This window comes from Mytilus trossulus, chromosome 9 (genome assembly GCF_036588685.1).
Source record: "Mytilus trossulus isolate FHL-02 chromosome 9, PNRI_Mtr1.1.1.hap1, whole genome shotgun sequence".
NCBI classification, from domain to species: domain Eukaryota; kingdom Metazoa; phylum Mollusca; class Bivalvia; order Mytilida; family Mytilidae; genus Mytilus; species Mytilus trossulus.
Genome location: NC_086381.1, coordinates 16862839 through 16876169, shown reverse-complemented (window position 1 = coordinate 16876169; position 13331 = coordinate 16862839).

Sequence of the window (13331 nt, the reverse complement as noted above, 5' to 3'; positions counted from 1 at the left end):
GATGTGATGGCATTGAAGACTGTTTTGATGGGTCTAAGAAAAGAATTGTTTTTGAATTCTACCTCATAGATTTGACCGAATTTTGAATATTTCTTATTTATATACTAGAACATGGCTAATGAGGTGCAAGTAAAAATGTAAGCTTGGTTTGCATCGCAGTAACTAATTATTTCTGTGCGATGCAACATTAGATAAAGATAACAAACCACACAACAAACACACATCTAGCTGTTCTAAAGTAAACCACTATGTAATGTAAATACTATACTGGACAGAACGTGTTCTACTTAAAAGTTACTGTTAACACCTCAATATAGTACTAAACCAAGACTTAAAATGAACAATAAACAAACTGGGCAGTCAGTTTTCTCGTTTGAATTGTTTTACATTGTCATTTCGGGGCTTTTCAAAGCTGACTTTGCGGTATGGGTTTTGTTCATTGTTGAAGGACGTACGGTGACCTATAGATGTTATTTCTGTGTCATTTGGTCTCTTGTGTCTCAGTTGTCTCATTCTAAAAACTAGTTCTACGGTAACTAAAGATAGAAATGAAAAAGAAAATTTAAATTCCACAGAACATAAATAAAGTTAAATTCTTCCTGATAAATTCGTCCGAATTCAATACAATTTGAAGTTACCTAAGTAGCTAATGAGGCAGTTCAAAATGTATGCTCGGTTTGCTTTCAGTAACTTGGATTACAGAACTTCTGTCCGCTGTTAGAGAGGGTCCTCAAAATACTGCGAGACTGTTTACTGGCGTATTGGTATAAACGACATGTGGATTCTAACAACTCTAAAAAAAACTTCTTGATAATTGAAAATCTCATTGGGTATTCAAGAGCTTGCAGCTGCTACTCATACTTTTTTAAACGTCTGCAGTGTCTGAGCATAACGTCAATGAGCCAGGGTATGTCAAATAACGTCTTGTCCTTTTTCAAAAATATTCATTGAAAGATACAAAGACCTTGTTGATAAATATTTAGTTTCAACTTCACAAATAATACATGATGGCCTTGATGTATAGAATCTGGGTATTGACGCTGTCTATCATCTTAATTACTTATTTGTTTGTCCTTGTATGTCTTTACCCCTTATTTTTTTGGTCTATTTCGATTTCGTACTTTTGACGTGGCTCGGTGCTTATACATCCTGTAATTGTGTTATAATGATTTTCTTATCCCAGGAATAGATTAACTTAGTCGTAAGCTTCACTGATGAGTCTTGTGTAGACGAAATGCGAGTCTGGTGTATTAAATATTATAATCCTGATACCTTTGATAACTGTTATTGTGATTTGGTCAATTTTGAATTCTTCGCTTTTATTTTTTCTCATGTACTGAATCGATACCACTGCTTAAAGTATCCGTTTATAAATTTTGAAATTATCCAAAATCTAAGGTTTAAACTCCCTCAGGCACAGTTGATGAATTTGGAAATTAAATGTCCTTTTTAGTTTGAGCTCTTCACCTTTTTCGGTCCTTATAATACTTGACTGTCAAATATTCGACTTCAAACGTTCCTGATGGGAAATCCAGATAAGCAATTTACATCGTGTTGTTTTCATTTTTTACACCACTTTTCAACGGTTTAAAAAAATAGTACGTGTATTTCTTAATAGTAAAACTGGACCTTGCTAATTCCACGGGAGAAGGTTCATCTCTCATCATCGCCATAACCCTCAAATTGTTTCCATTGATCTACAAAACAGATAAAATAATGAATACCGAGCAAATTTAAGTACGTCTAAACAAGTGACAGTTCAACGACAGCATCGTTCATTTGATCAGCAGTGAAGGCCATTTGGCGGATAAAAACACACATAATTGTCAATATCTAGATGTAAAATAAAAAAGAAGATGTGGTATGATTGCCAATGAGACAACTATCCACAAAAGACCAAAATGACACAAACATTAACAACAATAGGTCACCGTACGGCCTTCAACAATGAGCAAAGCCCATACCGCACAGTCAGCTATAAAAGGCCCCGATAAGACAATGTAAAACAATTCAAACGAGAAAACTAACGGCCTCATTTATGTAAAAAAAAATGAACGAAAAACAAATATCTAACACATAAACAAACGACAACCACTGAATTACAGGATCCTGACTTGGGACAGGCACATACATAAATAATGTGGCGGGGTTAAACATGTTCGCGGGATCCAAACCCTCCCCCTAACCTGGGACAGAGGTATAACAGTACAACATAAGAACGAACTATAAAAATCAGTTGAAAAAGGCTTAACTCATCAGATAGACAAAAAATACAAGTGGACGTGGCCGGGTACTTATACATCCCGACACAAAAAGACACAATGAACAGATCTGAGAGTACTCGCAGTTATCTGACAGCTAGTTCAAAGCCACTAACAAGTCAAGATATGAGGCAGCCATATAAGTTGTATCAATTATCTGAACTTCGATGGGATAGATGCGTGTCACATCAACAGTCAGAAAAAAACATTACTTGTTTCAATGCCACATTACAGTTATCGACCGACTGTAGAATAAAACCGTGAATCAGCATTTATATATATAAAGCAAAAAATTAGTTTGGTTTTAATTTACAGATAGCAAAATCAATATTTATACCAATTAAAACAATATTTAAGGATCTTATCACAATGGTGAATTGGTAACATTTAAGAATAAATGTATTTGAAAGATTGTATCTTAATCTTGGTAATACTACATGTAGGTAAAAATTGGGATACACTTTCCCGTTTGAAATAAGTTTGAACGAGTTAGGCAAACAAAACAAACACACCAAATCTTTGAACTTATAAAAGATTTAGAAGAGGTAAGAATAACTGGATCCAGCTTTGAACAATAAATACACAAACCAAAAAAGAGATGGGTAAGTCTATGTGAGGAAAGGAACTGAGAACAAGCTTCATAGGGATTACTAAGAAGGCTTAAATTCAAACGAGGAAAATAAAGGGCGAATCTATGTACAAAACATTGACCTAAAAAAAATATGTTACACAGCATAAAAGAGAACCTCTGAATTATTAAAATAATGTCTGTACCAGGAATATGACAGTTGTTGTCCATTCGTTTGATGTGTTTATCATTTGATTTTGCCATTTGATTAGCGACTTTCCGTTTTGAATTTTGAATTGTGAATTGTGAAAAAAATCAGTAGATGTATTTCATGAAATAAAGATGGTCGCAGAAACAGCAATACATTTTGCTACATATACTGAAACTATTATTAATACGTGATTTAAGAGATAAAGAAGTGCTATGTGTCTCAATAAAGGCAGCAGTAGTATATCGCTGTTCGAAAGTCATAAATCGATTAAGAGAAACCCAATCCGGGTAACAAACAAAACAGATGGAAACAAATCAATTATAAGAGGAAAACAACGAAATAACAGAAACACTTAAATACAACAAAAAATTTCTTGAAAGTTTTTTTCCTTCAGTTAACAATTAATTCCAGCAATAAAATCAATCAGCAAAAAAACATGAAAATGAAAATGAGAAATAACAAATGGACAATATTTTTTTCAATTAAGTGCCTCAAGAGTAAATTTAATCATATAGTGTATGTAAGGAAGTGGAACGAGATACCACATGCAAGATTATAAAGTGTATGTGAACAAAAAAAAAGTTCGTTCTCTTCAAGTAATTTCCGTGTTAAAGAGGTAAAAAGTTTGGCAGTAAAACGTTTTTAAAAAAACAGACTAGAAATAAACGTCAAGGGATTCTTGAAAACTTTTTCAATTAGAACAATATAATGATGTCAGAGAATTGAGTTACAAGTAAAATAACAAAAATACCGAGCTCCGAAAAAAATTCCAAACTTAAAGTCCTAATAGTCCAGCAGCTGAGTCTAATATTTTGGTACGATTGATCACTTTGTGGTGAAAGTATGAAACTTTGCAGTGTTAGTTATGATGCTTATAAACATTTTTGGATATAGAGCTATCAAAAAAAATCCACAATGGCCGCCAATTTCAAAATGGCCGCCAACAGTCATGAGGCAGAGTCCAAAAAATAAGTATAATTGATCATTTGGATATAAAGGCACCAAACTTTACATGTTGCTAGTTATGATGCTACTTAATCTTTCCCGAATATGGAAAATCAAAATAATTCCATAATGACCGACACATTCAAAATGGCAGCTAAAAATCAAAACTTAGAGTCCAATTTTTTTTTAGAATTGATCAAATTAGTTATGATGCAGATAAATATTTTGGGATATGGAACCATAAAAAAAAATCAACAATGGCCACCAACTTCAAAATGGCCGCCAAGAGTCATGAGGCAAAGTTTTAAAAAAATGGTTGAAATGATCATTTGGACATAAAGGCACAAAACTTTACATATTGCTAGTTATGAAGCTAATTTATCTTTTCTCAATATGGAACAATACAAAAAAATCAATAATGACAGACAAAGGACAAGGTATGATAAGAGGCGTTTTTGGCCCCCTTCCCAAATAAGTTTAAATATATATATCATTGATAGTCTTAGGATAAAAACTCTTAAAAACTGTGTTTTTTTTATGTTCCGGTGAAAGAAAGGTTGCCTAGCAACGGTTTTAATAAATAGCCAAATTATCACATATGCATTGCTTTCTTATTCCATATAAGCATAATTCAAAATAGTATTGTTTGTTTAACAATAACTTGAGTTTGCAAAGGAAAAGTTACTTCAATTTCAGTTTTAAAAAATGCTTAGCAACAACCTAGCAACAAAAATTTTGCCTAGCAACGGTTCAAAAATTTGTAATTTCGGCCATATGAGGTATAGATATAGCAATATTTAAAGATTTAGCTACCGTAAATGATTTTTCTTTCGTATATATGATGTCTTGGTCATCATTTTTTTTTCTCAAGAAAATGAAATTGACCATAGCAACCTAAAAGTTGCTTAGCAACAGCCGAAAAAGATAGAAATCAAATTGAACTACAGAAAAACAGTTGTGATTTTTAATTGTACAAATTAGAGTACAACCAGGTTTATAGAAACAGTTATTGGTAAGTAGTATTTTATACCTAAAAACATTTGAATTTGATAAGAAACGTAGACACACTTCATTAAAGACCATTAAAGGGTCTTGGTGGCCGAGTGGTCTACGAAGTTACTTCTGTAATCCCTAGCTAGTCAACACTGAAGTTGTGAGTTCGACCCCCGATGGTGCGGGTCACTCGTTTTCAACCTGAATTTATCCTTTTTAAGTTGATCTATTTATTATTTTTATTCTGAATGTCTGAATGTCTAACCAAAAGGTTTCAATTTTCAAGATTTGCAGCCGATTTCATTGAGTGTGTAGCCAAAGGTATAGTCTTTGGTAAGCTTGCTTGTTAGCTGAACCGTGAAGTCATTATTTTGTCAGGTTTACTACCCTCTTTTCGAAGTAGCATAGTCCATCAGATAGAAAGATTGGCAATCTGCTGAAGTAGTATATTCTTAAAGGAGGGTAGTTAACCTAACCTAACAATGACTTTATGGTTCATCTTACTAACAAACAAACTAAAGATATTACCTTTGACTTCACACTCAATGATGTCGGCTGTAGAAGTCACCAAGTTCGACCTTTCCGGTATTGAATAAATATTTAAAATTACTAAAAAAATCTTATTTATTGCATTAGGGACATTTAACTGTAGTACTAGTAGTGCAATTTGTGTCTTCAGTAATATATATATATATAGCATGTGAGAGGGAAAACAAGTTCATCTACCGTTTTTGGTGAATATTCAACAACTACCCTAATTGTTTTTTTTAAGTACCAAGAAATATTGACTAAGTCCAAAAGCCTGACATTTTTAGAATATTTGAAGAATAACAAAAATCCGGTGGCAATGCATGCTTCAATTAGGTGTACAATAAAGGTATTAAAGCTGTATCTCTAAAACTGTATGATAACCAAGTGGTGGATCCAGAAATGTTCATAAGTGAAGGCCCACTGGCTGCCTAAGAGAGGGCATGATTTTGTCAAGCTTCAGTGATTCCCTTTATATAAGCAACCATTTTATTTCTCAAAAGGGGAGCAGGTCCCCCTCCCCTCCCCCTAAATCCGTCTCTGTAACCGACTCTTCATATATATAGCTTGTACCAAAAAGTTAATGTGTCAATATACCGGACATTTAAAGAAAATTTTATAAAAAAAAATCAAAACCCTGTAGACATATACATCTCTATTATAAATAAAAAGCTTTTTAGGTAAAAATCTTAAGGCGATAAATAGACGTATATGTCCGGACAGAAACAAACGGACGGATGGATGGATGGACGTACGGACAGATCTAAATTAACGAACGTGCTCGACATTAAAAAGTAAAATATGTTAAAAGTAATTTCGCTATAGCATGTTTTATTTGAAAATCCAAATTGGATCTGAGTCAATTGAATGCTACATGTGTTCTTTTTTTTATGGTTACAGCTTGTCAAAAGAGTGCTCTGACACATGTATAAGAAAAATCATTAGTGTACCGATATATGAAAAGGCTGGAACACATAATTTACAGTATTGTATAAGTGTAGTTAACTTATTTTCAGTATCAACTGCTCTTAAATTTACATGGAATTATGTTTATAATTACATTTCATACTTTAGATTCAGCATTAATACTGTTTGCACTGATGCTTAACGTTTTAGTTTAGTACTGTATTTAGATATTTTTCTATTAACAAGTCATAGTATCTATAGCATGTACGAAATTATGGACAATTCACATATACTTAATTTAAACCAATAGATATGTAACATATTTTTCTGTAGATGGTAAAATAGAAAACTTCAAAGTGCAAAATATATAAGTTTTGATGAAATGATTTTCTTCAGAACTACAAAAAGGGTTTGTACGGAAGCGTATTAGCGCCGTTTGGATATATTGTGAATTTATTTAAAATTCATTTGTAAGATTTCGTTGAATATTTGAAAATAATGATGAATAAAAATTAATTCACCATATTTTAAGGGACAAAACTCTGTATTTGGCTGCATAGTGTTGGACTATTTTGATTTATATGGGTCTAATTTCACGTACAATATATTTCTTTAAGAGAGTGACATGTCTTGATGACTGGATACGGCGTAATACTATCCGTACGTGATATTCTGATCGATTATGTATCCCGGAATAATTTCTTACCCGTGCCGTTCCCTATGACGTATTACAATGACTTGCCAAAATAATGTAAACAATCGGATTATTTTTCAAATTTTTAGACATGAGCGCCAATGTAGACCACCATGATATTTTGTTATGGAAAAGATACAGAAGAGTACCGTTGATGGTTAAAAATTTCAAGATGGTCTATGTTGGCGCTGATGTCAAATTTCGTCTCCGAACTTGACAAAATTGTAGATTTTTTACACTTTTCGTCGGTTTAAGCCTATTCAATGTCTAAGTTTGAACATATTTGAGTACATAACACCTAAAAATAAGGTTCTACAGGGACGAACAGATATTGAAGTTCATTACACAAGCGTGATGGGATTCAACTTTAAAGTTTAAAAATTCTGGAAAAAGGGGGGCCAAAAACGGCCCTTATCATACCTTGGCCGCCAAAAGTCAAAAGGAAGAGTAAACAAAATTGTTATAATTGATCACTTTATATAGTCCACTTGACAATATTAATAAGTTTCATGAATAACGATTGATTATGGCATTTATGTTTGCATTGAAAACTTAGATGAAGGATCAGGAATAGCACAGTCTTTCATTGACCACAAAGTATGTTGGCACAAATCTTGCAACGTAAAACTGTTTCAACAAGACAAAGTTGAATAGAGCAGAAAAACAAACCTCACATGAGAGAATAGATATTAAAGCAACTACATCTAAAAAAAACTAGACATAGCCTTTTCGTTCAGTCCACCAAAAACCCGTCTGTTTGCTTCCTCTGTAATGAAAATGAGCAAGAAGCGCTTCGTGAGTCCTCAACGTTTGGACAAGAAACACGTGTGAGAGAATATGCAGTAAATTAAATGACACATTGTTACTTGCAAAGTAAAGTGCTGGTGATCTTATTGCACAGGAAGCAAATTACCACTCAAATGTTTAGTTTCCTTATATAATCAAGCATCTCGAAATGAAATGAAAAAGGATATTGTCGAATCTAAGGAGGAAAGGCAAATCCATGGTATTTGCATTTTCAGAACTAGTCTCTTATATAAATGAAACAAGGTCATGCAATGAGACCATAAGTGTTTACAAATTTTCAGATATATGTAAACTTTATATGAAAAGAATGACATGTCTAGATGCAGATGTTTCATTTCGAGTTGATAGTTCTCGACTAAAAGACAGAATTGTATCTAATTTCCCTGACTTAGATGCTTACAAACAAGGCCGTGAAAACATTCTTGCTTTCAAAGATGACCTTGGTCCTGCATTGAAGAGAGTCGGTTCAATCCATTATTTTCTACATTTGAGAATGCCTGTACAAAGTCAGAAATATGACAGTTTTTGTCCATTTGTTTGATGTGTTTTATCATTTTATTTTGCCGTTTGGTTAAGGACTTTCCGTTTTGAATTTTCCTGGGAGTTCAGTATTTTTGTTATTTTATTTTTTAGAAGACTTTGATTATGAGTTGGTCAACATATCAAAAGCAGCCACGTTTGTTCGTAAAGATAATTTCGAATCAAATTCGGAATTTAAAGGAACCTTTTCAAATGAATGCCAGGTAGCTTCTGTACCCCAGTCATTGCTTTCCTTGGTCAGTATGATTCAGTTTGGACCCAACATCCAGGATTGTTCATATTCTCAGTCTACATTAACAATAGCACAGCTTCTGATGTATAATAGTTGTAAAAAGAAACTATCCAACCGTCACACGAAAGATCATGAACCTCCAGATTGTGCTTATTTGGCAATCATGATCCTCTGTAAGACTAGAAAACCTGAGCTTGTAGATGCATTCTACAAACATTGACTGTCTGTCTCCTACGACCCAGTGTTAGGAATGTCTACGTCCATGGCCAATGAAGTATTGTTTGCCCTGCCAATCTACTACAAAATGTATTTACTTCATCTGCTGTAGACAACATTGACCACAATCCAAGCAGTAAATTATTAAAATATTAATTCCATGGTACAGGTATATATTTATTCAGAAATATTTCAGAGGATGTTCAAGGCGTTGTTCAAACTTTTGACCAATCTGAACCTATGTTGAAATGCCACTCAAAGGGAGTTTTTCTTTTACCAGAGAGTTATTCAAATCCTCCACCACCTGTACTAAGATTGAGCGAACCAGATATCCAATTAGTTGAAGGAGAACTTTCAATCATATGCCCCCATTCCCATCTGCATTAAAAGGGGATTCCAAATGAAACATGCAGTGGAAAAGTCAAGTGTTGAGGCTTAAGTGGGAACAAATATTTCATGGTGCGTCTATCATGCTGCAGTACTGCCAGATGGGGAAAAATACCAGCAGTGTCTGCCCTTCTACCTCTGATTCATAAGCAAATCAAATCTGTTGCAATAATACACCATTAATTGAACATTATTCGTAGCGCTATAAGAAATCTAAATACAGGCCAAACTCCAGTTGTTCCTTTTTCCCAACCTTTTTTCAAAGTAGCAAAACTAATACAATGGAACTGGCCGCAGATGTATGATGAGAAAAACTCTATCATGATGTGTGGTGGCCTTCGCAAATTAAGGCTGCGTTCAAAGCACTTGATAGTTGGCTTGAATATAGTGGATGGACTAGTGTTTTATTAAATGCACAGGTTACATCACCAGGTATAGCTGATTCATTCCTAAATGCTTCTCATGTTACAAAAACACGAAGAGCACACCAAGTTACAGCGTACACACTTTATCGTCTAGTGCCAAATGCTTTCTGCCAGTAAAAAGATGGTTTGAGGGATGATGAGGTTATCTTAGAATTTAAAGACGGTGTTTGGAACTATCAAAATAATCTCCTCATTTTAAATTCTGGTATATAACCCTCCTTTTTGAATTGACAGTATTAATATTTATAAGGTACATACATGAGGCTTACTTTTTATTATATATTGAAGCTCTCTCAAAGACCATCCCTTGTATTGGTTCTTTGTCTTAGATCACACCAACTTTTTGCGATGGCTTTTGGATTCGAGCGTCACTGATGAGTCTTATGTAGACGAAACGCGCGTCTGGCGTATATACAAAATTTTGTCCTGATATCTATGATAAGTTTATTTACAACCACTGGGTCGATGCCACTGCTGGTGGAGATTTATTTTCCCGAGGATGTCACCAGCCCAGTAGTCAGCACTTTTTGTGCTGACATGAATTATCATTGATATGGTTATATTAATAAATTTACTGTTTACAAAATTTAAAATTTTTGAAATTGTAAGGCTTTTCTACCTCAGGCATTGATTACCTTAGCTGTGTTTGGCAAAACTTTTAGGAATTTTGATCGTCAATGCTCTTCACTTCGGACTTCATTTGGCCTTTTTAACTTTTTTTGGATTCGAGCGTCACTGATGAGTCTTCTTTAGACGAAATGCGCGTCTGGCGTATTTACACAATTTTGTCCTGATATCTATAATGAGTTTATTTCCAATTCATCTGCGTGATGTGCTTCATTTTAACAAAAACGAATCCAGAGCATTCCTTGGCAGCAACTGTGTTGCAAACATGAAAATTGTGATTTTTTTTATACCTGTAACTGTGAAAATAGGAATTCGCCAAAAACGCCATTTTGAGTTGTATCAACCATTTTTGATTTTTTCATGATACATTGTAGGCCTTTGTCGATATCAAATGATCAGTTTTACTGATTTGATAAATTTCTATCACACATTGATTGTGTATACATACTTATACTTTCAAACTCAGAAATTTTGACGTGCCATTTTGAATCTGGACGCCATTTTGATGATTTCTGTATTATAAGGTTGAAAAAATAATAATTGACATATCTTAATTGTATTTCCTTAAATTTGTGACATCTTCTAGACTCATTAAAATTGGGAGACTTCCATCAAGTGAATGATGTTATACTTATGGCGGCCATCTTGAATTTGGCAGCCATATTGGCTTTTTTTTTTTGTGGCTCTATATCTGAATTATGTTTATACCCCTTAAACTTTCACTATGCGAAGTTTCATGCTTTTACCATAAAGTGATCAATTATTCTGATATCCGCTGGACTATTAATCAAATGGCAAAATCAAAAGCTCATACATATCAAACGAAAGTCATATTTCTGACTTGAAACAGTTTAGTTTTCTGTGTTTTGTTTTGAGTACTATTGTGTTTCTATTTGTCTTTTTCTATTTTAGCCATGGCGTTGTGTGTTCATATTCGACATATAATAAGACTGAGAATAGTTTTTGGGAATGTATAAAAGAGATAACAACCTAACTAAATAGTAAAAAACAGCTGAAGGCCATCAATGGTTCTTCATCACAGCGAGAACATCCTGCACCCGGAGAGGATCTTCAGATGGCCCCTAAACAAAAATGTACACTAATTCAGTGAAAATGAACGTTATACTAAATTTCAAATCACAAAAGTGAACTAAAATAAAAAAAAAAAAAAAAAACATTAAAGACTAACAAAGGCCGGAAGCTCCTGACTTGGGACAGGCGTAAAATTGCGGCGGGGTTAAACATGATTAGTGAAATTTCAACCCTCACCCTATACCTCTGGTATCTGTTGTCCCTCTTTAAAAGAATTTTCTGAAATTGGGTGACATTCTTACAATTTTAGAACTTCTGTTGTCTTTATTCAAGTCAACTCATCATAGATACCAGGATTAAAATTTTGTATTGACGTCAGGCGCGCGTTTTGTATAAAAAAAAAAATATTCTCAAATACTAATATGTAATTCAATTTAGAAGCTAATCATAAGATATACAAATACAATAAGATAACCAAACAGGATCATGTATAATTCTATTTCAGTCAAACTTATTTATGATTTATGTGATATATAAAAGGGTTATTTGATAATAGAAAAGAGGTCAAAATCTTGATTATTCGTTTTCGTTCCTTTAATTGATGTATAGGCAAATCGGTTTAATAAGACAAAAGCTAGTACCAAGTTTTATAGAATAAAATGAAATCTAATTGAAATCAAGCTTATTATGGTTTGTTTAGTTTATGTATCCTTTCAACATGGGGACAACGTGTAGCTATTCTGTCAAAGACGAAATACACCGGATACAATTATACAAGTAAGATGATATGCTTACATTACTGACAAATGACATACATATATTTAGAACATATATTTGTATCTGTTTTGTTTTTCAGTAATGTTTTATTCTTATTCTTAAATCAAATAATATGAAAAAAGCATATATCTAAATATCTTATTAAAATGTAGTTAAAAGAGCAAGGTCATGCGCCAATCTAGTGGTTAACCAAAAACAAACGTCATTTTGTTATTTGAAATTTGATATTGATGTTAATTTTATGAATGAAACTGGATGTTAAATAATCATTTGTATGATTGAACTCTTTGTCATCTTTAAACTAAGAAAACAATCTTTGATTTTGTTTATTTTCATAATTTGGATATCATTTTTAGTGCTGACAATTGGCCATTTAAATTTCATAGAAAAAATTGTAGGATATTGTGATATTTCGGTACAAAATGTAATTGAAAAATCACATTAGTATCAATATCTTAAATGTTACACTTATCAAAAATATAAATGTCTCGTTAAGCTATTCGGGTGCCCCTAATTTTTCTTAACATTGCCATAACATAGTATATTAATTGGGATTATCTGATTTAATTGGTCAATCTTAAATTGTAGAAGTGAATAAGATACATGTGTTATGATCTTTTCTTGTGGCCCAGTTAACAGGACAAAAAGATGTTTCAAATGTTAAATTCTGTTAGCATTAAAAAGCAAAAACAACAACGAATGATGCCCACGCATTATTTACCAACTTTATCATTGGTAAGTTTCATTGAATTCAAAAGTTCACAAAAACTCCTTTCGAAGTTTTGAAATATTTCTTATATATTTCCACTAATGAGTTCAATTGTTGTAGTCATACCATCCTAATTCATCAATTGTAGTCATTTTTATTGAACTTCACCCTAGGATATACTTTTCAACCGCATCAACAACACCACAGGAGCTACTTCGATTTTTTTTTGGGGGGGATGGCTTATAGTTAAGTGATCTGTGTAGTGTTATGGACTTGTATTTAATTTTTTTCTTTAATGAGATGAAACTGTATGTTTTTTTAACCATATTATTTATTGCCCCATTGGTATCATCTTCCTTCTTCTGATACACTTAACTAAAACACCCTGATTAATACGTAATTACCGACAACAATTAGTTTCCCCACCAATTGCATAAATGACCTTATACAAACATCTTCATTCGTATTGTTGT